The sequence below is a fragment of the Lichenostomus cassidix genome, chromosome 2, assembly GCF_008360975.1.
Source record: "Lichenostomus cassidix isolate B80296 chromosome 2, HeHo_3.0, whole genome shotgun sequence".
In the NCBI taxonomy this organism is placed as follows: Eukaryota; Metazoa; Chordata; class Aves; order Passeriformes; family Meliphagidae; genus Lichenostomus; species Lichenostomus cassidix.
Window position 1 is genome coordinate 142,035,770 of NC_139482.1, and position 25,872 is coordinate 142,061,641.

The window sequence follows — 25,872 nt, forward strand, 5'->3', positions numbered from 1 at the left end:
GTCCCTTGTTAGCTCACAGCTCATCTCATGTGCAAGAGAGGACACTAACAGCAGCTGGGTACCCAAAAGGTGTTTCCCTGTAAATCCTGGACATGAATTGCACTAATGGGAGGTGACTGGCTGCAAACTTGTGGCCAGAGGAAGATGGATGGTTTTGAGCAGGGGTGTTGTGACCTGAAACTTAAGCCTGTGGCTGGGTCACTGCCCTTCTTTCAAGTTGTTTTCACTGGGCTGGAAGCTTTCTTGTTATGCATGGAGTTGCATCCAGGGAAGATCTGAAAAGTCGCTTAACCCTTTGGCTCACAGTGAAAGGGGAAAGAAGTGATAATACAATAAATCCAAAGCAAGCTAACCATCCTCCAGAAAAAGACCCTGAAAGCTGAAAAAGGCCACAAAGGAGGATGCTGAGTTTATATTGCCTGTTCGGCAAACAGCCTGCATCTGGGTTGAGGTTGCAGCAAAGGTTTATACAGAAATTCAATACCATTTGGGATGTAACACAGGTAATAGTGGGGTTTTTTCCTCTTCTCTCTCTTCCCTTCATCTTTGCTCTAATGCATTTGACTGAATTACAGTGCAAATCCATGGCTCTATAAATACCAAGTGGGGGGGATGGAAAATGCAGCAGAAACCACAGACATTGTTTAGGCGGTTCTTTGATGTATTTCACCCATGAATATAAACTGTGAGCCTTGTGGGATGGTTTTGGGCTAAAAGGGGCCTGAGACTGGTTTGTTGGGTGCCTTATAAAAACACTTCACAGACATTTCACTTCCCATCCTTTCTCTCTTGATGTGTGTGCCTTGCAGAAAAGGTGCCAGTGCTCTTGGCTCCCAAGATTAACCCCTTTTACTGCACAAACACTGCTTGGGATCCACAATTTGTGGATACATTGAACACGTTGAAGGAGATAAGTCCAGATTCTGGCACTGCCAGATCCATGTTCTATGTTAGCATCTTAGCTCTAACCAGGCTTATTGGGAAACACATGTTCCTCAGGGCAGATCCTGCAGATGAGGTTGGAGTCAGGAGTGGGACCATGCTGGCAGTGGTGGGTCTGCAGTGATGAAAGAAAGGACGGGGGGCTTTGGCAGCTGGGCTTGTTTGTTTGTTTGGGAGTGCAGGGGGAGGACTAGTCTGTGATGCTCGGCAATAAATTTGGGCTGATACTTAAGTACCAGTTCCCAGGAAATTGCCATCAGAGTAATTAGCGTGTGCTGACTTATTTGTACAGTGATAACAGCAGGAAAGTATTGAAGCAGGAAAAACAAACACATTATTCATTTGAACCTTCAATCCACAGCCTTTACCTGACAGTTCACTATTTGCAATACACAGGTCTATTTTTAGGCTTCCAAGTCAGGCAAGCTCTTTTTTCATTTTTGTTTTGCATTTTGTTGGTTTTTTTTTGCTGACATAAATTGGAAATGAATCTGTGCTTAGAGATAAACAAACCCAATTTTAAAATAAACCTTTTGAATAGCAAAGAGTCTGTGGAAGTGCTGAAGCTTCAGTACAAGGCTCTTAAAACTTTTGCCCTTGCAAGCGGGATGAAGGTGCTGCGGACAGCAGCTAGGGTAGGCAGGAGGAGCTCTCTGTGCAGATGGAGCTCTGGGTAGTGGAATCTGATCCCTGTTTCTATCGGAAGTATTTGGTGTGAGCATCCTCTTTAGCCCAGGTTTCCCTGCTTGGTGGTGAGTGCTGCTTACTCAGGCAGGTTAGAGCTGTCCTTTGAGAGGTGAGCACTGAGGAGCAGGTGTAGTAACTTGGGTGATAATTATTGTTAACGACACTGTGGGAGACTAGCACAGGGTCACAGGAGTTTGTGGTTGTGAGGCATCTGAGGAGGATATTTGGGGAAGGGCAGCCTTATATGTGTGAGTATATGGAAAAGCTGGTAGAGTGCATAGTGGGGGGTGGGAGGGGGAATGGGTGTGGAGAAATGTGTGGATTCACCTTGGAATGGAAACAATGGGGATGAAAGTGTTTGCTCTGCCTTTCCCTTCCTTTCCTCCCCTCTCCTGCTTACCAGCCACCCGCAGAAGCAATTCCCTGCCAGGCACTTGTGCTAAATCCTTTGAAAGCTCTTCTTCTCCTTTGGCGATTATAAATACAGAAAAAAGGGTGGAGGCAGAAGACAGGCTGTCTGCAGGGGAAGAGAGCAGAGAGGCCCCAGGGTTTCTCCTGGAGATGGATTTTGTGAACAGCTGAGGAAATCAGGCAGAGCACCTCCCGCAGCCAGCAGCTATATCACAGGCACCCCTGGCTGCAAATGCAGTGCAGATAAATCAGAGTTAAAGTGCCTTTTTTAAATACCAAAGGCTTTTAAGTATTTGAGCCAGCCATCAAAAAGGTGACTTACCATCTCCATATCTTGAGCTCTTTGCATGGAGCCTGCATGCCTCCCTGGAAGGTGGGGCTTAGGCAAACACTAGCAGTACTGCTCAAATCAAAGGTAAGAGTGGAACTTGTGACCTCCTTATGCAAGATTCAGACTGGGTGACCCAATGGTCTTATAGTCTTAGGTAGTGATTGCCATGCTTTGCAGCCCCAGAAGTTCATCCCCATCCCTTGTTCCCCCTGTATTTTCCAGCTACCCAAGTGCAGGTTTAGGGCTGGTGGAGGCTGACTTTTGACTGCAGCCTCCAGGTTTCCTAGGGAGCAATAGCAACACCTTGATTTTTGTGGCAGAGGTTAGTTACCCTTTTAGTCCTATGGCTGCCACAGTGAGCTCCCACATTCTGAGCCCTAAAGGAAGAAGAGGTCGAAGTGAAGGAAGGTATTGCAAATGCACAACTATGAACCATGATGGGCCATGTTGATGAAAACTTTAAACAAAGCAGCCAGGAGCTGAAATTTGCTTTCTCTTTGCAGGGAGGACTTTCTAGCTCTTTGAGAGAGGATGCAGTCAGGGACTATGTCTTGGGATGTGCTTTTGAGGCTTAGAGGAACCCAGCAGATGTGAGGATCCTGGAGTCTAGAAGCACAAAGGGAACCTGCAAGCATAATTATGATAAACATCAATGAGTGGTTTCAGAGTGTCAGAACTGGGAGCTTCATTCCTTTAGCTGAAGTGCTTCTAGTCAGGAAGGTTTTGTGTGCCTTTCATAGAGCTGCAGACTGGCGCAGACTGGAAGGGATTGTCCAGTCCAATCTTTTGTGGGAAAGGGAGCCGAGGTGGTTGTAGCCACCTTGTCTAGTTGCATCTTGAAAACTTCCAGTGATGGAGACTCCACCATCTTCCTGGAGAGGTTATTCCAGTGAGTGGTTGTTCTCACTGTAAAATGCTTGTTTCTTACATTATGCTTTGTTTCTGCCCTGTGAGTATAATTCTTTTACTCACCTTTGTCTGGATATGATTTTTCCTGTTTTTTTAGCTGGGAAAAAAAAATCAGAATGGGTTTCTTGGTTAAACAGCATTTTGCTTTTTGCTTGTGGTGTCGATCTGGCACTTTTGCTGCTCTTCAAAATCCACATCTCGGTAGTGATGGGATGCAGAGGACCCTTGGATGGGGCAGGGACCTCTGGGGCTGGACAGGCCTGACCATTGATAATGGGGCATCTTGTTCTTTGTACTACCAATAATTGTGCTTCTTGTTCTTTGTACCTCATTGATTTCTAGGCTTTAAGGTCATGGTACTTGTTTAGTCTGATCTGCTGTATAACAGAGATTCCTTGAATTAATTTCCATTCTGAAGTCAGCAGTTCTGAATGGAACCAAGCATACATTATAGGGGGGAGCGAGAGAAGCAAGGTGGAAGCATCCCATTTTATTTTAAAAATTGCCAGTGCTGGATTCTTGGCCATGCCAGTTGGAGGACTTTTCTCTCTGTTAATTACCTGCAGTGTTGAAAAATGGTATAGTTGTTTCTGGTTTGTTTTCTGTTGAGATTCAACTTTCAACCTTTGGTCTCGTCATGCCTTTGTCTGGCAGGCTGAGAACACTTCTGACAGGTACCTGCAGGCTGTGAGGTGCCTTTTAACTTTCTCTTTGATTGACTTCCTTGAGCTCCTTGCTACAAGCCTGGGTTTGTTCTTGTGGTTGTCCTCTGAACTCTCTCCAGTTTTTCCAGCAGTGTTCTTGAAGTGTGGGCACAAGTATTAAACCTCACACTCCCATCAGCTGTGCCAGCCCAAGGCCCCAAGATAACAGGGCTCTCTGCTGGTACGTGACATCCCTGCTCTGTGGAGCCAAGCACCATGGACCTGCCTTGCGAGCTCACGTTGGGCTAATTATGCCTCTTACCTCAGCCAGTCCTGTAGGTCTCGTATGTTTGAAAAGTTTCCATGCACCCATTTCTTTAATATACCAAGCGTCTCTTTAATCTTTTTGATGTATTTTTTTTTCTTGGTTTGTACTCTGAAAGGAGTTTTAGTCCAGCCTTCCTCACTGTACCAGCCACATGTCAAAAGCCTTTACATAGCTGAGAGCTGCTAGGAATGTGTTTTACAGAGCTGGGGGAAAGAAGGTAGTTCACAAGAGAGGAATAACACTGAGGTGTATCTCCAATGCATGGTGGGACAGGACAGATGCATGCCACTGGCTCTGAAGTCCTGCAGGCTTTTTTGACCTCTTCAGCTCTTGATGGATTGTTTTCTCACATGGGGATTAACCATGGAGATGGTTAACTTGCAAGGCCTGTGCCAGCCAAACCTGTCATTGCTGGCTATGGAGTGTAGCACCAAGCTTCTTGCCTGGGGGTCACAGACTGGCTGCCCCCTTTGGGGTTTTGGGTCAGTGCTGGTGAATTTCTAGATGCTAGAGAGCTGACTGTATTTCCAATTGAGGTGTTTTTATTATTGGTTCTATGTTGTTTCTTATGTATAATGATTCAGAGGAAACAGAGGTGTTGATCTGATGGGGAGCCTAGAAAACCTTTTGGTAATAACATCCAGATGTTTCCTTAGCACATCTGCTTAAGCCACTGTTGAAGTCATTGCCTTCAGCAGTGCTGCTGGTGTGTTTTACTGCCTGCTGCTGTGTGTGATGCTAATTTATGAGTAATGCAGAAATGGAGGAGGGGGAAATTTAGCAGCAGAAGCAGGGACAGCCAGCTGCCAAGGAAGCGTGGGAAAGGAAGGCAATCCAGACTGTAACCCAAATAATTCTTGCTTTTACCATTCAGGCAGGGTGTTTGGAAGAAGTCTTGCATGTAATTGTAAGTACTGTGCCCCAGGTTTGCCTGGTTACAGGTCACTGTGTACCTGTGCTGTTGCAACTCAGCCATGTGGGCAAGACATTTGTCTGTCTGAGCCCTGACTTCAGCTGAGAGCAGGGCAAGCTCTCCTTGTGCAGCAACTGATGTGTGAAAAGATACTCCTGCCCGTCCCCTCATTAGCGGGAAGCTGTTTCGCTCCCTGGTTGTATCTGTTTAGCACTTCAACACTGCCTTGCTAATCCCTGTGCCAGGATTGTCAGCGTACAGTGTCCCTCCAGGGAGGGTCAGCTTTGGGACAGCTCAGCTGCTTCATGCCAGGGCTTTGGACAGCCAGGATGCTACTGGGAGCTGTGCTTTTAATGTCACTGTGTCAGCGTTGTGCCCTGCCCAAGGGAATATTGCCAGCAGCCTGAGGATAGCGTTCCATAATTCCCAGTGCCCTCAGCCATGCAGTGTCTTTCTAGGATGCATATTGCAAGCCCTTGGTCACAGCTCTTCCAGTATGGACTCGGATCTGGTGTGCACTGGAGCTCCTTACACCACACTGCTCTTCCTCCCTTTTCCTCAATGACTTCTGCTGGTTTCCAGTATCACAGAGAGTGTGTCTTCAGAGCAGAGCAGTTTGTGGTGCTCTCTGGAAAGTACTGACGTGTATTCCTGGTCTTGAAAGGTGACGGCAGCCACAAGGTCTTTGAAGAAGAAAAGAATCGCATCACCCCATATGAGGCCTAGTGTGTCACCTCCCTCCGGGGGTGGTGAGGTGACCTTGTGAGGTTGTGCAGGTTAAAATGAGGGAAGAAGGTGGAAATGTGTGGTTTGGGTGTGGCAAAGCCCTTCTGTGAGGAGGAGATGTTGGTGGGGTAGGTGCCTGTGAGATGAATGGCCCAAAGGTGTAGATCTCATCCTGTTCTTGTCTCTCCCTCTGTAATGTGTGACACAGCACCGTGACCTGGCCAAGGCTGGGCCATCAAGGAGCAGCCCAGCTGGGTGATTCACAAGTGGAGGTGGACATTGTACAGCCCCAGAGGAGCCTGCAGCACCTTGGTTTGTGTGTGTGCTCCTTCAGAGGGTAAAGGCCCTGAAACAGCACTGCAGGTCTGCAAGCAGGAGAGACAGCATGGCTTATAAATGTTTGTCACCTAAACACAGAAAGCAGCAAGAGAGACCCATTTCTGGAGCTGTGGATGGCATTGCCACCCTCATGGCTTGGGGCCTGTTTCCAGTTCCATCTTCTTAGCTGTACTTCCCATGCTCCCAGGGAGTGCCAGAGCCATTTCCTTCCACCACACCAGCTATGATCTTGTTTCTTCTGGCAATGAACCACTGTGCTTGGCTTTCCTAGAAAAGGTGTGTTTGAGCATCAGTGGCTTTGTGCCTGCTGTACCACATCCTGCACCCAAGAGAGGGGTTTCTTCAGCAGCACAGACCAGCCCTCCTGCTTCTCATAGAATCATATCAGAGAAAGGCCTGGGCTGGTAGGGACTGTAGACATCATCTATTCCAACCCCCCTGCCATGGGCAGGGGTCCCACTTCACTGTGGGTTTCTGTAACTAGGAGCGTTAAATCTGTGTAGGACCAAGCATCCATTGATATAAGAGATCTCTTCTTTTATGAGTCTAAATTACAAGTTTTTCGAAGCCTTCTAAACCTGAGTTAGTTTCTATATCACTTGCCCTGGCAGTCCTCCTCAGTTGCTGGGTTGGAGCGGGTTTGCAGATTGTTCCTAATGGGATAGGGCTGCTGCCCTCTTCTTCTGCAGCTCTTCCCATCCAAACAAACCTTGTAGACATCTCCATTGAGTTGATTCTCCATCTGTTTCAAATGTCCCCTAAACACAAATGAAAGGTGCTTCTTTCTTTCTCAGACCATTACGCTGGGCTGTTTGTGTCTGGCCAATGTCCACTGGAGAAACCCCTGGACATCATGAAAGTCTTTAGTTTAGATAAAGTACTCAAATGATGTGTTTCTGTTTCTCTCTGTATGCAAAAAAACAACCTGTTTTTGATAAAACTTAGAATTTAATCTGTATATGATTTTTGGAGTTGTTCCTGCCTCCTCATTGGAGCACTGTGTTATACCCAGCAGAGCAGTGTCTGCATTAGTATAATCAACACACAGTGTAGTAGTAATTTTGCTAGTCTGTGAGAGTCTGTAGTTGAACACTTAAATTGTCTTAGGGTAGAATTTACATGTAAAGCTAACTATATAGTTTTGTGTTTTAAAATCCACTTAATTTGATTAAAGTAGCTCAATGTTTCCTTTGTTGGCATTTGAGCTGACTGTGACTTTGTCACTAATCTGGTGCTGTGTTGCAGTTGAATGCACCCTCAGGAGACAGCTTTAGTAAATCCTCCTTTTTGGGTAAAGTATAGTAAAAATTTGGAGAGGGTTGGCTACTGACAGTACATCTAAACTGTCTGACTCCATCTGCGTTTTGGTTTGTATTTGAAAGGAGTCTTTGTTTCTAATGGAAGTTATAATAGAAAGTGTGAAAGTTTATGACTCCAAAGGGAAATTTTCCAACTGTTGAAACAAAATGCTTCAAGTCAAAATGAGTTTCAATTAATCAACCTTCAAAATTTCAAGATTTTTATATTTCTTCCCACTCGTTCAAAATGGTAGGAAAAAAAAATCAAGACCTTTAAATCCCACAAGGATGATAGAATTGGATTTTTCAGCTTTCTGTGACATCTCTTGTTCATCTCTGTTTGAGTAGTACTTTCCCTTGGCTGAATCTGAGGCAACAAGATGTTCTTTTGTCAGTGCAAAAGACACTGTCACTGCAAGGTCAAGGTGTCCCTTGAAGAATGAACCAGACATCACTCTCTTGATACTAATAGAAATCATGTATAAAACCTGAAGGTTTGTCAGTCTGTCCTGATCCAGATATTAAAACTGTGTTTTCTTTCTAGGTGTATCCACTGTTTGGATGATGAAGCTTGATGAGCTGCAGTTTGGCTTGGATTACAGTATTTCAGAAGACTTTCTGAATGTGCCAGGCAACCCCCCCCCTAGACTTTGGGGACAGTGGAGCTTAAGTTTATATCTCCAGTGTCACACAAGGAGAAAGGAGCAGAGTTGGCTGCTTTGTACAAGTAATGAAAATCAATGCTGTGTTGCTCTTGGGAGGAATGCTCAAAAGAAGAAAAGCCTGGCATATAGATCTCAGTTTAGAGACAGATTTTGCCTGGGAAGAGTGTACTCAAGGGAAGATACAGGAAGAAGGAGAAGAGGTGATGCTACAAGCCAGCTTCCTCACCTCCAGAGTGGGACTGAAGCTTCCTAACAAGGTAAAAAAAAAAACCAAACCCAAAACATTTTCTTTCCTTCGTAGCTCACGCAAATATCCATCAGACAAAAAGTGAGATGAGTGATGAGTCCATGCATTGAGTAGTTTTCTCCTACTGCCCCCAGTCTCTCTCCTGAGACCACTTCCTGTGTTTCCCTGACCACTTCCTGTGTCCTGCATCACCCATGCCTTGAGTGGCTTTCATGTAAAAATCGTCAGTAAATCTCTACTGCCTTAGTTGTCCACATATCTAAGACTTAATTTTTCAGGCATCTCTGCTCACATACACACACATTAAATGTGTTGTTTCTGGAGGACGCTTTGTGCCTTCACTTTATGCCTGGGAAACTTGCTGCTCTGTTGTTGTCAGTGAGGATGACAAGTCCCTCACACTGTTTGCACTGCACTATTTGCAGCTCCAGCTCAAGAGCATGACAGTGATGTATTTTCCAAACTGATGAGATACAAAGAGAACTGAAATGTATGGGCGTATCACATTGCTCTGTCCAAAGGCACAAGAGGAGAAAGGCAGGAAATAGAGCAAAATTACCTGTTTTCAATTTACTACCTTCGGAGAACCGAAAAACATTGGTTGCGGAAAAGAAAGTTGAAGCTTGATTTATTTTTTAGCTTCTTTCCTGATGTGAATGTTTTTCCCCATAAACATGCATGGCTCCTCCCATGTTGGGCCCTGGGCTCTGGAGAGCTGGAAGCATTCCCTGGAGGAGGAGGCTGGCCAGGATGACAGAGGGATGTCAGGCTTGCTCTGTTCTAGTGATACAACTCCATGGGCATGAGGGACATGTGGCTTTCCTCTGCTGCACTTCATGCACTCTGTGGTTCCTGTGAAGGCTGTGTGGTGGTGAGGGTGAAAAGGGTTCATCACTCTTCCTCTCAGGCTGGTATGTGTAATGTTACCATGAAGGCCATGCCAGTGTGTGCATAGGGACTTATATTGTCATGATAATATTCCCTAATAAATTTGGCAATGATGAAAAATGCGGAACTGAACTTGACTGAGATGAAAATCCTCTCCTTCAGATCAGAGGTTTCCTGGCTGTCCCTCACCCTCGTGTCTCAGCACTGAGCTGGAAAGACCATCACTTTGTATTAGAGGTGACTCATTTAGTTGTTGGTTTAACTGCTGATTTTTCCAGTGAGAATGCCAGTGACATGGGTAGATGTGGTGATGGGAAGATACCACTGTCTAGGAAGCATCAACGATTTCACTTCAGTGAAAAGACTATCTGTGACTAAGTGTGTAGCTGCTAAATTTCTAAAGCAGATTTGAATCAGAGAGAGGAAGGACTCCTTTAAAGTCTGGGTATGGCCCAGTTCCTTGGAAGAACCAAATTTAAATATTTGTACGTTAAGCCTAAGTTTCTGTTTCAGAGTGGATGTTTAGATGTTAGTCTTGTGTTTGAGAGTGAAATTCCCCTATTTAAAGGTGACAGTGAGAAAACGTGTGATACATGTTGAACAGCAGCTGCACTGTTGAAGATGAAAGGGAGTAGAAGTGGCCATACAGAGCAAGACCATTTAGTTTGATATGTCCCTTGATGATAGCTAAAAGAGGAAAGAGTATAAGAAAGAGTGCTCTAGGAATGAGCCTTTCTAAGCAGATGCTTGCAGAATCCAGTGGTTGAATGTGCTAAGCGTTTCTTGGGAGTGTCCTTTATGTCCATTTGTCCCCGTGGATCAGATGCTCCTGTCAGGCTCAGCTTACAGAGTTTATTACTCTGAGTGACCCAAGCCACACGGTGTCTAGCCCAGAATAGTGATTATATGGATTAGCTGAGGTCACCTAAATCAGAGGTGTTAAGTTGGGCTCAGCTGGGGGACATCACAGCACCTGGTGGGCTGATGGTCCTGCGCTAATGACCAGGAGACTGGAGATCACCCTCAGTCCTGTGTAATTCTGCCATTTAACTCCTCTGCTTCTTCTCCTGGACAGCATCTACTGGCACTTCATACAGTGCACCAGTCATATCTGTGGGTGTGAATTCCTATGTAGCAAGTAGGATTTAAAGAGAAGAATAAACCTGAGAAAATCCCGTGCAGCTCAGTCTTCAATTTATCGTGTAGGGCTGTTGTCTACCTGGTGGCTTGGTGCTTAAAGGAGAGAGATAAAACCCCTTGTATCTCACAGGAGCCTCTTCAGGTCTCCAAAGAAGAATAGAGTGTAATTTGGCACTTATTATTTCATTGCATCAGCTTTTCTGGGTCTGGGAGTGCTCTTAGCACAAGCAAATAAATTACCCGTCTCATTTTGCTGCGTGCTGTGCAGCCAGCCATATGTTTGAGGCTGATAGAGATTCTTATCTCATGGGCTAAAATTACTGAATGGAGGATGACATTTCTTATCAAGGGCTTTGCTGAATCAGAGAGTGGCCCTGGCACCCAGCTCTGAGACATCGCTCCTCTTTGTCCAACCTCTCAGCCCAGCAATAAATGGATTTGTGTCTGTAGGTCAGAGGTGCCTGTGTCAAGGTTTTGTTGCAGATGGGAGCTCTGAAGATTGTCCATGTTCCTGGGAGGATGTGGGATTGAGGAGGAGAAAGACTCTTCATTTGACTAAAACAGGGCGTTTTATAGCTGTGCAAATGCATCTTTACTTGGAAGTCCTTATATGCACAGCTGTTAACTTCAGGTTTCACATCCAGGGACTCTCTTCTCCCACTGCACAAAGGCTTTGCTTCCAGTTCCGTGGTGGAAAAGCCATCCCCTCCTACTCACAGCAACAGCTTTTCTCCAGACTTACAGCTTGCATCTCTGCATCCTCCCACCTCTTCAAGGACAGGTTATTTTCCTTCTTCTCTTTCCATTTCGGTATTTGGAAGTTACCTGGTAGCTGCTGATGAGTCAGGGGGTTGTCTGAGTGTTTATCAGGTAGGAGAGAGACAGAGAAGCTTCTACTTACAGATTCTTCCTACCAAGCACCTTCCTTTTGCCTTCTCTTTGCCTCTTAGTGCAGAACTGACAGTGTGTGACATTCAGCTTCTGCAATGCATCTGGGCAAAGCTCTTAGAGACAGTGGAGGGACTCTCCAGTGGACTTGGTGACCTCTCCTTTCCCCTAGCTGAGTGCTGTCCACAAGGGCACGTTTGTTTCTTAAGAGCCCTCCTGGGCAGGAAGCAAGACTAGCCACCCACCCAGCCACCCAAGCATGGTCAAAGTTTTCATAAGAGGTTCCTGGGAAAGGCATCTCTGAAATAGCATGATTTTTCCTTTCAGAAGGATGTCTTCCACAAGACAAAACTCTTGTAGTGTTGTACTAAGGGCAGGGTCATCTTCTCGGATCAAAAGAAATCTGGTAAAACACTGTCTTTGATGGAGAGAGACAGAATGTGCACCATTGATTTCTTCTACTAAATGGTCTTAAATGAGTTTTTCAGTCTGTCTGTGGCTGTAGCAAGGTACTTCACTTCCTCTTTCATTACAAATATATTCAAGTTGGCCTGTGGCATCCATATAGTGCTCAGCAGGAGGTCAAGTCCTGGGTGTCCAGCAGAAGCCATTCTTCAGGTTAGTATAAGAGTGGTAACGATGCCCAGTGCAGTGAGGATATCATGGCTGAAGGTCCCACTATGTGCTCCCTTCCTGGCTCAACCCTGGCATGCTCTTGGAGGCATGGGGCATGTCTTCGAGTGATGCTGCCTGGAGAAGACTACTCTATTTCAACAAAGCACCAGCACCTCTTTCTGCAGTGCCCCAGGAGGTGCCCAGAGCTAGCAGCCCTCTGTGGTGTGGCAGTGGGCCAAGCTGTGCTCTGAATGCCTCCTTGGGGAGGCTCCTCTGCTGTCTGAGCAGCCATCATCTCTGTCAGCCTGCAAGAAGTGCTGAGGCTGATGGGTACAGCATCTCCAGGGTGCCCTGTCAGCCCCAAGGTAGGGTGGCAGGGGTCAGGGAGCAAGAGAGTGCTACTCTTCTCATGGATAGCACCTCTGGGAATGTGCAGCTGTCTTCTTCCTATTGAAATGGCATCCACAGCCTGATTTTCACTTTTTTCTATGTCCTGCCTCCTGCATTCTGATGGTGCAGCCCAGTGCCCATCACAGCTTGCAGCACGGGGGTCCCAGGCACCTGTAGGTTCTGTCACATGTGGGCTGGGTCCTCCTTCCTTCAGACCTTTTCTCTTCACCATTTTCCCCTGAATCATGCTGAATCACCCTGACCTCATCAGTGACCTCAACGGAGCAACCTCAGACCTGCCCATCTGCCCCTGGCCCTGCACCAGCAGTTGAGCAACCAGTGCCCTGAGGTCATGCTGGGATGGAGGTCTCCAGGGCAGTGGATGACCAGCTGGCCCTTGGGCTTCACTCCCCAGCTGCGTCCACATGCCATCACACCAGAGCCATGCTTTTCCCCATTATCTGGCTCCTGCTGAGGTGGCTGTTTATTGCCTGTTTGCCTTGGATGCAGTGCTCTCCCATCCTGTAGGAATCGGTGGTTGCCTCAGCAGTGCATTGGGGAAGTGATGGGAAGTGCGGTGTTTAGGGCTAGTGCCCATCTGAGGTGACCAGCTGGTAACTCCAAGTTGTCAGCCTGGCCTGTCCCACTGGGTGCCTGCTTTTAATGCAATTTCAGGATCATGTTTGATTTGTTAAAAGAAATAGGAGAGGGAGTTCTGCATGCTCTGTCTGTCCATTGTCTCAGGCATCGAGTCTGGCTGTGACTTCCCAATTGTTTCAGATAACCTCGGTGAGTTGGACTCTGGCAGTGAACTCACAGTGTGCACCTCACCCACAGAGTGCACCCCAGATGCCCATGGTCTGCACCCTATATGTGTACAGCATCCACCCTGCACACCCCTACCAAGTGTCCTGCACACCCACAGCGTGCAGCCCATGCACCCATGGCATTGTGGCATGTACCCCACACACCCAGTATTCCCAATTCCATGCACACCACAAGCTTGTTGAGATTACATACTGCATGGCAGTGCTTGAACTGACAAGGAGAGCTCACATCTTTGCTTTCAGTTCCCAGACTGAGTTTGCAGTTGGGAAAAAAAGCAAAACCTGTCATTTTATTTGTCAGCTGAGGTAGTTTTTTTCTAGAAGCCACTAAGGCACAGTCAATCTTGAACCCACAGTGCTCTTTCTAGAAACCATTATCTAGGTTAGGCTGACACACTCATGATAGGAAGGTTGAAGTGGCTCTAACACATGGCTGGAATGTTGTCAGTGCCCAGTTTTGGTCCTGCTCTGGTGCAGCCATGGGTGGTGTAGTGGCAGAGGCCTATGGAGCAGCCACAGCCCCCTTGTTGAGGCTGCAGTTGATGGTGACTGGCACATGTCCCATGGGTAGCTCTGGGAGTATGGGAATGGGGACAGAACAGGCTGAACTACCAAATATTCCCAAATACTCATATCCATAAATCTGCTCACCATAGATGCTACCAGCCAGGTATGAGTTGTGGAATATAGAAGAGCCTCCAAAACTTCTGCTCAGGGCTTCCCAGAACCAGCATAGTCTTATGCAAGCAGAGCAGGACAAGCCAGCAGAAATGCATTACACATGGGGGAAAAGCAGACTGATTTCGTCCCTACCATTTTGAGGAAGCCAATACATCTTTTAGGAGGAGAATCTTCAGTAAAAAATAGGGAAGGTCTCCTTTCTGGCTTTGATGTCTTGAAAACACAGTGCCTGTTTTCAGAGGTGCTGTGGGTAAGCCCTGTGTCTTGCACCCTGTGCTTCCTCAAGCAAACTCTCAGTGCCAGCTTTTCCCCATCCACTTTCTGTCCTCATGTCTTGTACTTGATTATCTTCCCATCTGATTTGTTACAGTAACAAGCAGCTCATTTAGGTAATTTCCATCTAGCTTTAATTAAGATTCTCCATGCTTTTTTATTCCAATGAAAGGAAAAGGGTTCCTCTTGATTGCTTTGGAGTATGGGAGCATGCAGCCGGGTGCCCTTGACTTCGGCAGCATTTAAGAGCACGTGTAAGTGCTTTCCTGATCTGAAGCAAAACTGCAGTAAATCTTGACGATTCTCAGCGGGAGTCTTTCATCTGCATGAAGCTCTGTAAGTGAAGGAAGTGTTGGCAACTCTTGGAGCCAACAGAAAGAATGTGTAAATCCTGGCAAGGAGGTGAATTACCGTGGAGTTCAGAGCATGACACGCTCCTTTATGTACTCTATCTCAGTTGTCAGGAAGGAGTTAGCTCTTAAAATGTGGTGCTGGGGATGGGGATTGAGTTATTTTGTGCTTTCCTTTGTGCTTTGTGTTTTGGACTTTGCCAAGCATTCAGGAGGATGGATGCTGCCCCATCCCACAAACTCCAAGTGGCTGAGCATTGTGGGAAGAAGGATGAAGCTGCGCTGGAGTAGTTTTTTCACTTTGGTGCTGCAGGATTAACTTTACAAAGCAGTCAGTCCATAGCTCAGGAAATACCTTCCTGCTGACCACATCCCGAGCTAGCAACTGCCCTCCCACTCCAGGAGTGAAGGCAGGAAGAGCAAAGATCTAGCTGGAAGTCCTCCATTTTCAAAATTAGTCTGATTTTTATTTTTTTAAGTACTCGGTTGCTGGGTTCTCTTTAAGGTATCTTTCACTGGGCTTTGCAGAATATTTCATATCTTCTGAAAACTTCCAAGTGGGAAGTGTCTTAGTGATACTATGCAACTCCAGAGGGCTGCAGAGGATGCAGGCAGGTGGTAATGCCAGAAGGAATGGATAAGAGGTCAAAATAAATGCAATTTATGCAAAGACTTAATGAAGAAATTCAGCCTGGTGAGGGCATGGAGCAGCAAAACACCTTCCCAAGGAGAGACAGAGCATCACTGCTTTGCTCGTGTGATACAGGGAAGGATCCAGCTCTCTTCCCCAGGGGATGGGCTGGTGCATCTTTTCCATCTCTAATGTCTCTGCTTCCTCATATCTGATGTAAATAATTTATAAAGCTGGAAATGTGATCATGGGGCCGTCTGTGCAGGAGGAAGATTAAAGCCTGGGGCCAGCAGTGTGCCAGAGACCTGGTACCTAATGCAGTGCCTGTTCTCCATGGGCAGTATGCCAGGTGAACAAATGCTGGATTAGTACCTGAACCCTACTGGAGTCACCCCACACAGTCATTTTGTTCTTTCCATCCCTTTTTCCATGTCTCCTTCCCCCCTCCCTTATTTTCCTTTTTCTGCTCTTTTCATTCCTCCTCCCTTTGTTTTTCTCTTCTGTTTTTCCCTCTTCTCCGCTGTTTGCCACTGTTCTCTATATGAAAAGTCAGTATCTCTTTTTGCCGTGTAGTAGTTTTTGGCTATAATTGAGCTGTGAATATTCTGTCCACGTAAGAACTAAACAAAGGGGTTGTCACTTCTGTACTATTCGGGCTTGAACTTGGGGATGAAAAATCACCTATTGATGCAGAATGGAAGTCTGAGAAAAGCTATGCAGGTACTAGGGTGTGAGATGAGTTGAAGTGCCCAAGTTCAAGACCCTTGCATTCAGTCTAAGTAGCCAGTGAATGTCAAACCCATGAGGCAGGGTCTGGTGTGAATAGCTGCAGAGCAGCTGCAGCACAGTTTCACTGGCAGGTCCCAGGACAATTGCACAGGTGCTTCAAACTCTCTGGAAAGCAACATGAAGCACAGCCAAATCTTGCTCGTTGTGTTGCTCCCTCACTTGGCAGACTTGCTCCTCACCTGGAGTTCCAGAGACTGAGGGAAGATGAATGAGAATCCTTTAGCTGTTCTGAAGCAGCAGCCAGAGGTGTTGATCAAATAGATGAATAAATAGAGTTCAAACTCCAGGGGTGGTCTCACTGCCAGGAGAGCTGCTTTTATCTACTCCAGTGTCCTGATGGAGCACCTCTCCTGTGAGATAAGCCAGAGAGAGTTTGGGTTGTTCAGTATGGAGAAGAGAAAGCTCCAAGGAGAACTTAGAGCACCTTCCAGTACCTGAAGTGGGCTGCAAGAAAGCTGGAGAGAGACTTTTTACGAGGTCATGGAGTGATAGGACAAGGGGGAGTGGCTTCAGACTGAAAGATGGCAGGTTTAGTTTGGACATAAGGAAGAAACCTTTTACTGGGAGGGTGGTAAGGTACTGGCACAGATTGCCTGGAGAAGTTGTAGATGCCCACCCCTGGCAGTGATCAAGGCCAGGCTGAATGGGGCCGTTGAGCAACCTGGTCTAGTGGAAGGTGTCCCTACTCATGGCAGGGGGAGTTGGAACTAGATGATCTTTGAAGGTCCCTTCCTACCCAAACCACTGTGATTCTTGAAATGCTGCAAGTTGTGATCCCCTATTTCAGTTGATCCATTTGCATTAATTGAGAGGGAATAAACATGACATTTTTAGTCCATTCAGCAGCAGAGACATGCTCATGCCAAGAAACCACTGGCAACTGCTGCAACTCACAGGTGACAGGTTCAGCAGAAAGGTGGAGGAACGGCTGAGCCCATAGCCTGAGTATAGCATCCCTTCACCTGCACAGGTGAGCTGGATCAGAGCACCATAAAAAGCCCTGGACAATGTCAGTGAACCTACAGAAACATTCTCTCAGAATATCACTCTTCTCTGATTCTCTAGGGAAACAGGTCAGCCTATTGAATGGGACAGGAGTCAGCAATAATTACATTTAAAAGTGTCATATGCTGACTTAATCTCTCCATGGCTTTGTCTTGGCATCTCTTGCTGTGGTTGTGGAGTGCTCATTTAAATGGGTATTTGCTTGTTCCTGTGCCTGGGTGGCTGGTCTTGTCAGTCCTTCTTGTGTCAGTCATGGAAGTAAATTGTAAATATATACATTTTTAAACTCAGGGCTTTCATTACATCATTTCAGCAGCATGGTCTCCTTTTTGTACCATCTCAAATTTATCCTTCAAACAACACATGTAATTTTTTAGCATCATTTCAAACTACTGCAGTAATGTTATTGTAGACACGAGTATTGTAGCTATTTAAAAGGACAGGATGCTCACGGTTTCCTGGGACTGTACAGTATTTTCATTTTTTGGCTTCTCTTTGAGAATTGTGTAAACCACTCTTTATTTTCAGCAAAGCATCTGTTTTAGCTTCGCGATTACTTTGTCTTTTAGACTGAAAGGGGCCTCAGAGCGTTTTAACCTCCTGCTTCCCCTGCCTTGTAATCCCCCCAGGGTTTGCCAGGCTCCTTCCCAACATGAATGGAGGCCGGAGGGGGAGCAGGGAAAGGGGGGATTCACTTCCGATGAAGTCAGCCGGCTCCGTCCTGCGGCAGAGAGCTGGGAAGGACCCTCATCCGTCGCTCAGGATGCTGCCAGCGCCGGATTAGGCAGCGCAGCCCTGGGCTCGGAAGCCGGTGGTGACTTCACTCCCCCGCCGCTGACCTCCTGATGGGAAGCTTTTCCCAACAGGAAGATGCATGAAGTTGTTAAATCCTTCCCAATGTCTGGCTGAAGCTTACCTTTTCCTAATTTAATTTCACTTTACTTAGGACTTAGGTGATTATTTAAAAAAAACAAAAACAAAAAATCACTTTTTGGGGACGCTTGATATATTCTTTTCAGTTTGAAACATCTTATCCTACCTTTAAGTAGATGAAAATCCTTTGGTCTGTCACAGGTGCAGTGGCTATTGGCTTTTGAGAGAGAGCTCCACCTCCACAAATTGCTTTGTTCCAGCATAAAGGGATACTTTAGAGTATCACAAGTTAGAAAAAAAAGAAGCATGTGTGAAAAAGAGCAAAGATGCACCAGGGGTGTCCCTTTTTTTTTCCTGTGGTCATAACTTGGTGCTGCTTTCCTTTCGTGTTCCCGTTGGTGGTTTGTGGAGTTCCACCCCGGAGCACCCATCAGCAGCACAGAGCTGCAGTGCTGGGCAGTCCTTGTGTCTGCCCAGGTCCTGGGCTGGAGCAGCTCTACAGCTGAGTTCCTGTGAGGAGCAGAGTGCAGAAGATTGGGTCATCCCCCCTTCTGCTGTGGAGTTCTGTGGGAGATAAAACACCTCACTGAAACCCAAGGAGGATTGCTCCATGATAAAGCTGGAGCTTGATGCCCTGCTGAAGTTCCAGAACCTCAGCCTTGGGCTAGGTCTTCTGCTGGGACTGCTGGAGCTCAGTGAGGAACTGGGGCTGCTGTGGGCCATGCTTGGCTCTTGAAATATCTTTAGGTTTCATTGAGCTTTTGCTCCTGAGGGTAGTAAAGGAATTTATATCCACTAGAAAACATGACAGGTGTCAGAAGCCTTGAGAAATTTGGTACCATGAGAGCAATGAGGAAGGCAAACAGGGAGGAGGAAGGGGACTGCTCCTCCTTCTTGGTCTCTTCTTTCCCCTTTCCATCCTTCCTCTTCCTGCTTGGCACTCTGCCTCTGGCACTCAACTTCCACTTAAGGGGGTGCCACCACCCCTCCTGGTTAGGAGCCAGTTATGCAGCTGAGAGATGCTGATTTTTTGAAGCCCTGTTAGATGTTTTTGTTTGCTCATCTTGGAGATTAAGCGTGGGAACAGTTGCAGCCTGAGATGCCAGTAGCTGACAGTTACATCTGACATATATTTCAATTTTTGTTATCTTCCTGCAGCTGTTTTCACAACACTCATATGAAAGGTCCACTTATCTCACTCCTTCCATGGTAGAAAAGGCTAAAGAAAACATTCCTGTTTGTTTGTATTGAAACTGGTATGGTTTGTGGCTTTTATGTTTTCTTGCAGGGTAGATTTTTTTTTTTTTAATCATCTTGAACTCTTGAGCAGAAGGTAACAAAACACTCAAGGGCAGAGTCTTATCTCTTCTACATCAGTGCAAAGGTAGGACTGTCACTGACCGTGGGATTGCATTGTCTCATTTCAGAGGCATGCCCTCTGTTTTAAATAAATAGATGAATCCCTCTGCAAATGCTGGGCACATTAATTTTCCACTCCCTTTTCTTACTCGCTAAGGTATGTTGCATTATAGTTATTAGTAGTCAGGTCTCCTATAAGGCAGCAGTTGCATCATTATTAAAGACCTTTTTTTTTTATTCTTCATACAAACAGCTGTGTCAGAGGGATAGATGTAGAGGGGTTATTTGGCATCCTGGGCAGTGCAATGATTGATCCATGCCAATGCAGCTTTACATGGATGGACCAGGGATTGCACACATCTAGCTACCTTGCGTGTAGCCAGCAACACTCAGCAGCACTGTGAAGTTTCAAAAAACGTCTGGAAGCTGGGGAGATGGCAGCAGCCTATGTGGTGCTTGCAAGACTGACCAGCTTTGGTACTGGAGCTTCTCTGGGACATACGGGATTTGGGAGATAAGCTGTGGCTCCTCGTGTCCTTTCCTCCTTCTGGTGGCTGGTGTGGTCTCCTGCTGTTCAGGAGATGTCCTCCAGCACAGTAGTGGCATTTGTCCAGCCTGGAAGGGTAGTCAGGGGCTTGTTTCCTTTTTGTTATTAGATTGACTGCGAGGTTGCAAAGTGGGGGAAGGAAGAGCTTTATTTCTCATGTGTGTGCTCTCAGGTGCTGGGCTGAGCCTCTGCTTGTCTGGTGGGGAAGCAGAAGGGTTTATGATGTCATTGCAAGTCTTTGTGTCTCTGGTCATTAGCTAGATGCAAATCACAAGATTTTAAATTGGCTAAAGTTTGCATGGAATAAGTGAATCAGACGCCTTCCCCTTTGCAGTACTCTTCCTGTCTGCAGATCGGCGATGGGCACCGAGGGCTTCACTTGCCGCTGTGCTCCAGCAGCTCCAGGTCAACTGGAAACCGTTTCCAAAGGCTGCATTCCTTTGATCAGTGACTAGTGAACTCAGGTATTTAAGGTAAATGTTACAGCTTTCTGGGAACTGTCACCTGAGTTGCCACATAAATGGCGTGAAATTACTGTCAGGGAGCCAGTTCAGCTGACACGGGAATGTTTTCCACTTGTGTGGAGATGCAAGAGAGCACCTCTCAGTGCTCCTGGATGCTGAGGAATTCAGCCTCTCTGAGAAGTGGTTTTTCTGCCTGCTGTGTAAACTGTGAAAACAAAACACACAGATGAAGAGAATTACCCGAGATCATGCAGGATGCTGCCGCGCTCAGAATCGTCATCTTCCGTGTCCCAGTTTTCACTCCATCTATTAATACACCACACTATTTTTAGCCTTTTAAGTAGCCACGTTGTTTGTAATTAGCTTCGCTAATAACTGCTCTTCCCTATGCTGCAGGACCCACCAGCGGAGCAGCGCTTTTCTGAGCCAAGCTAAATACAAGGGCGGCTAATAAAAGGCATCCGCATTTCCAGTTGGTTGCTGCTGAGCAGACACGCGTCCTTGTAGCTCTTGTGATCAGTCAGCTGCCTAAATACAGCTCCTCTACTTGGGTTAAGGACAAGGTGTTACTACTCAGGGTTTCCGGGGCGTTCCCTTGCTGACCTTTCAAGAAAGTGAAGAAGCACAGCCTCTCTCCAGCATGTGCTGAGTCAAGGCTGCTGCTTTCGAAGAGAGATAGCATCTTGCTGTACCTAGAGCTGGAAATGTAATTAATGGCTGCAGACATCTTAGATGATGGCTATATTTACACCCCAAGAGGATTAGTAGTTGCTGTAGGGATTGGGAGGTGCACTTGGAGCAGCTGGATGGAGCTGAGTGACCAAACCAGATGCAAATCCAGCAGATGACTGCAGAGGAGATGATGCTGAGCTGCATCATCTGAGCTGCATCATTGCATGCCACTGGTGACTGGTGCAATTTTCCTCCATTATAAACACAATTGCTTCACCAGTACCAGCACAAAGGTGCTACCTAAGCAAACAGACACATGGTGGTTAGGAGGAACAGGCTGTTTTCACTAATTTTTTTAAAAAATCCAAACTTCCAAGTCCAAAATAAAGAACCCAAAAATGTTCTCCAGCATGCAGAAAACAAGGAGCTGGATGACTGCAGTTCTGTGTCACCTCACTGCATGCTTGCTATGTGATTTTTGCACCAACTTTATGTAGAACAGCAGTTGTAGGGGCAGCCAAGTGAGCTCCCCTTTCAGAAAATGCCCACGTCAGAGGGTTATTAACTTGAGAGCCATGACCTCTTGTGAGAGCACTGCTCGGTTGCCTCCAGATCTGCAAGATCTGTGTGAACGTCACCGTGTTTTGCATGCGAGATTTTTTCGCTCTCCCTCTTTGGTATAAATATATCGAGATAGTTATCTTTAACTGTGCACACACGCATGCAAGCCAAGCTGGTTCACTGAACACTGGCACAAGCCATGTATGCTTAAACCAGCGGTCTTTATTCAGGCAAAGCCCCTGTTGATTTTTCCTTGCTTCTGTAAATTCCAGAGCCTTGGTCCAAAGCTGGCAGTGCACGTTTGTTTGCCTTTGTATCGTAATACAGATGGGCAATCCTTGTAATGCAGCTACGTTTATTTACTGATAGAAATGTGCAGAACTGTGATAGGTTGCTACATAGGTTATTATTGATTTAGGTTTTTTTTATTCCTGAAAAACTGGCTAGGCTAAATGATATATCAGACCAAATAGATCTCTCTTCTTTTTTTTTTCTCCACCAGAATGGAGCTGGCAAAAAGGTTTGTTCGTTTGCAGGAATCTGCTAAATTGTGTCTAATATTGTATCACATGTGCTACAGAGCACTGACAGGGCTAGATTACATCTGTGGCCAGTTCAGTTCCTACTCAGTGCTTTATTTGCATCATGGCAATAAGATATGACAGTTTTCCCCCTCTTCCTTGTGTACTAATTTCCTATGAAATACATATTTAGACATTTTAAAGGCAGTTTTGCTCATGCAGCACGACTGAAACCAAAAGCACCAAACCAAGCCCCAAACCCAGATTTAAAGACTCTAGTTTGAAGGTTTCAAAAGAGAACCTAGAAAAACAGGGGGGTTTCATAGATGACAGAGTGCTGATTGGGTCCAGTTCTCATATTCTTTGGATAAATTTAAATGGGAAGAGGTGGACAGGAAGACCTGGGATGGGAGAACCTAGAGCAGCAGGTTGGTTGTTAAGCTCAGTACAGGTGTGTCAGGGAGGAGATGACCTGCTGAGGCAGAAGGATGCTGTTGTTTTAGGAGCAAATGGATCTCACCTGGCATGGTGGCAATTAGGCTGAACATAAAAGGAAAGTTTCTCATTTTTGGGGAAGCTTTTAATAAGAGTGGTGGTGGGACTGAGGTGTTTGGTTTGTTTGGTTTGTTTCTGGGCAGGATTATATGTTTGCCTGAGGTGGATGCATGTGGAGTTCACGCTCCAGGGAGGCCCTTCTCAATCCTATTAAAAAAATTAAAAGTGAAAAAATGAAAATATGCTTGAGGTTTCAGGAGAAAATAAATTGGCTTAGTTTTATTTCTAAATGGCTGTCCCCATACGGAGCCTGTGCTTAGTTTGGACATGAGGATGATGAGGGTGGTGAGATGCTGGAACAGTTTGCCTGCAGAAGTTTTAGGTGCCTCATGCCTGGAAGTGTTCAGGACCAGGTTGGATGGGGCTCTAAGCAACCTGGTTTGCTGTGCCTGGAAACTGTCCCTGCCCATGGCAGTTGATTTGTATGAGATGATCTTTAAAGGTCACTTCCAACCCAAACCATTCTGTGATTCTATGAAATGCTAGCCATGACAAGAGCTCTTATTTTCTAGTCTCTTCCAGGTAGGAGGAGACTCAGGTGGCCATCTCAGGCTTCAGTCTTTGGTGTGAAGTTCTTGGGGTTTGGTGGGTCTGTGTCGGTTCCCCACAGCCATGCCCTTGTGCCTCTCCCCACTTGCAGGCAAACTGACAGAAGCATTTTGCCCACCCTGGAATCTCCTTGCCCCACAAAGCCTCACAGCTGGGCTGCAAGAACAGCAAATGGGCTCCTCTCTGCTGGCAGGAACCTGCAGAGAAGCCTGTGTGAAACACTTTGCTGGCACTGAGATATCATGATAGGGTGATTCATACATGGGGTTTTCTCTCACTTTCTGGCATGTGACGCTGGGAAGGTGTTTGGGGTTTTCTTCCCTCAACACCCCCGTTCCCCAGCTCCCCTCTGAAATCTCCATGAGACACCCACGAAATGACTCAGCCCCCTTGGGAGACCCTTGGGGTATTTCCTCCACGTCCCCAGGAGCAATTTCTCTGTGAGAAAGTTCTCTAAGGCTTGGCCTCAGCTCCTGTGGCTCACCAGAGTCCACCAAGGCACAGGCAGGCAGTGAACAGAAAGGTCACGTATGGCTAGGTGCAAAAGAGCCTGTGTGGTTGGTCAGGGTTGCTTTCATTAAACATATTTGAAAGGTGTCTTTATCTTTTCCTGTCATTTTTTTCACCACTAAATGATTTGCAATTGAGTTGTTATGCTTTAGTCAGAACACAAGGAGGTGAGAAAGCCTCCCCTATGTTCAGGATTGTCTTGCACCCAGTGGTTTGCAGCCATGGCTGGGTTGGGGTTTCCGTGCTGTTTGGGATGTTACAGACACTGACCTCAAGGAACTCTTCCTGAACTGTGTCGTCACTTGGACAAACACTCATTGCCAAGCAAGAAAGTGATGAGCACAAACCCCCAAACTGACACATGTGTACATTTGAGTCCCAGTCCCAAAAGCTGTGCCGTGTACAGCCTCCCCCATAGCCTTCCCCTCATGCTGGCTGAAGCATCCACCAACAGGAAGGGCCATGTTATGGTTGATTCAGTGGTACTTCACTCACATTCCATTTGGATCCTAATATTCGTCTTGCAGCTCCTGGTGTGCATGTTTAGTCCAATGACCCCTAAACCACCTTTCGCTCTGCTGCTTTGGGTGCTGTCTTGCTGATCAGATATCATCCCCTACATTTTATTTCTTTGATAACATGTTCTGATAGGTTTCTTCTTCCTTCTTGTTTTCTTCACAGATTTATCTGGAAAGTATGACCGACAGGAGCAGCTTACTCACCATTAGATAAGTATTGCAGATGACTCATGCTAGAGTATTGATAGCTGTGCTGCTGAGATGGATATCCTGTTTTATAACAGCTGTAGTGTGATGCAAAGAGCCAGGAACCTTAATTTCGCTATCAGTGTTTTTCCATGAACATGCTTTGAATCTCTGGCACCTTTTTTCCTTGGTTTGTCCATCTAAGGGGTTCACAGGGGTGGTTTTGCTTCCCTCAGTGGGGTACAGGGTTATGGGGCAGCTTATGTTACCTTGAAATGAAAGCTGGTGTTGAAAGGCTGAAGCTTTATAGCTGTTCTCCAGGACATGCAGCATTTGTCTTTTTAATGGATGCCATTAGTGGCTTCCCTTGATTCTTTAGGTTTTTTTGTTTTGTTTTGTTTTTTTTTCCAGAGCCACTGTACGCCTTCTTCAGCACAACAAGCCAGAGGGTGCAGAAACAGGTAAGGCAGCTGGTGTTGCAGAATGTTACTTTTGAGTAATTAAGGGCAAAATACTGGCTGCAGTAAAGTGCAAAAAAAGAAAAGTTGACCCAGTGGCTCAGATCCATGAGAGGCCCTGGAATTACTACATTCAGGGACAAATTTGCAGGCTACCTGAGACTGTGTGTCTGAACCTCCCTCTGCTTCCAAAACCACTGGCCTGTAGGCTGTGTTAGCAATAGGTGATGAGATTTAAGAAGTGATGAGCAAGAGAAAGGAACCTGCCCTTGGGGGAGATGCGAAAGGAGCTGGACTGTGAAGGTGGGAGTTATGTACAGGATGGCAGGAGCTGCTGGAGAGGTGTTAACCCACATGGGATGTCAGGGAACTGAGGTGGCTTTAGCTTGGAGTTAAAAGGAGAAATTTTGCAAGGGAGCATTGCAGCAAGGGCCATGCCAGCGATGGCAGCATGTGGCAGCCTGATGTCCCTGTTTGTGAGTGGTGTCACTGGGCATGGCTGGGACCCCACCTGTACTTGGGCATCATCTGTGGTTCACACCATGGCTTAATCTGCTGAGGATGTTTGGTTTCCATGAAGATGCAGGACCATGACTGAGCAGCTGTGGCTTGATCAGTGAGTTCCTTTCACCAGCAGCAGCCTGGCAGGACCTTCCAGTGGGGCACTCGAGATGTGTCAGGTGCTGCACCTGATTTCCCAGCAAACATGAACCAGAGCCCAGGAAGAAAAATCTGGCTTGAGGATCTGTGCTGTGTCTCAATGGCATGATTTGGGTCTCTGCATTTACTGTGAGAGTGGTGTGACACTAGAGCAGGTTAACCATTGAAATTGTAGCTGCTGCATCCCTGGAAGTGTTCAGGGTTAGGCTGGACAGAGCTCTAAGTGACCTGATCTAGTGAGAGATGTCCCTGCCCATGGCAGGAGGTGTTGGACTAGATGATCCTTGAAGGTCCTTTACAACTCAGACCATTCTGTGGTTCTATGATTTTGATGCTTTGCTATATTCATTGGAGCTTCTGTTCTTCAGGCAATTATGGCACTTAGGACTAAAGAACTGCTCATGTGTAAAATAAGAAAAATATATTGCATCTGGCTGCAGCAGAAACCCCTGCATGATTGCTTTAAAGTAGTCTTGGTTAGGTTCTTGCCTCATAGAGTAGAAAGTGCCTTTAAGGCCTCCT

At 46.3% G+C, this 25,872-nt stretch overlaps 1 long non-coding RNA gene across 1 annotated transcript in view; it reads left to right on the plus strand.

Annotated features, from left to right (window-relative positions):
- Positions 1-25,872, plus strand: part of LOC146442419 (uncharacterized) — a 125,116-nt gene that overhangs the window by 85,661 nt on the left and 13,583 nt on the right. The window contains exons 4-5 of the long non-coding RNA XR_014850257.1: positions 8,073-8,450; positions 24,210-24,693. This is a non-coding gene — a long non-coding RNA (uncharacterized LOC146442419). The remainder of the gene's footprint in view (positions 1-8,072; positions 8,451-24,209; positions 24,694-25,872) is intronic.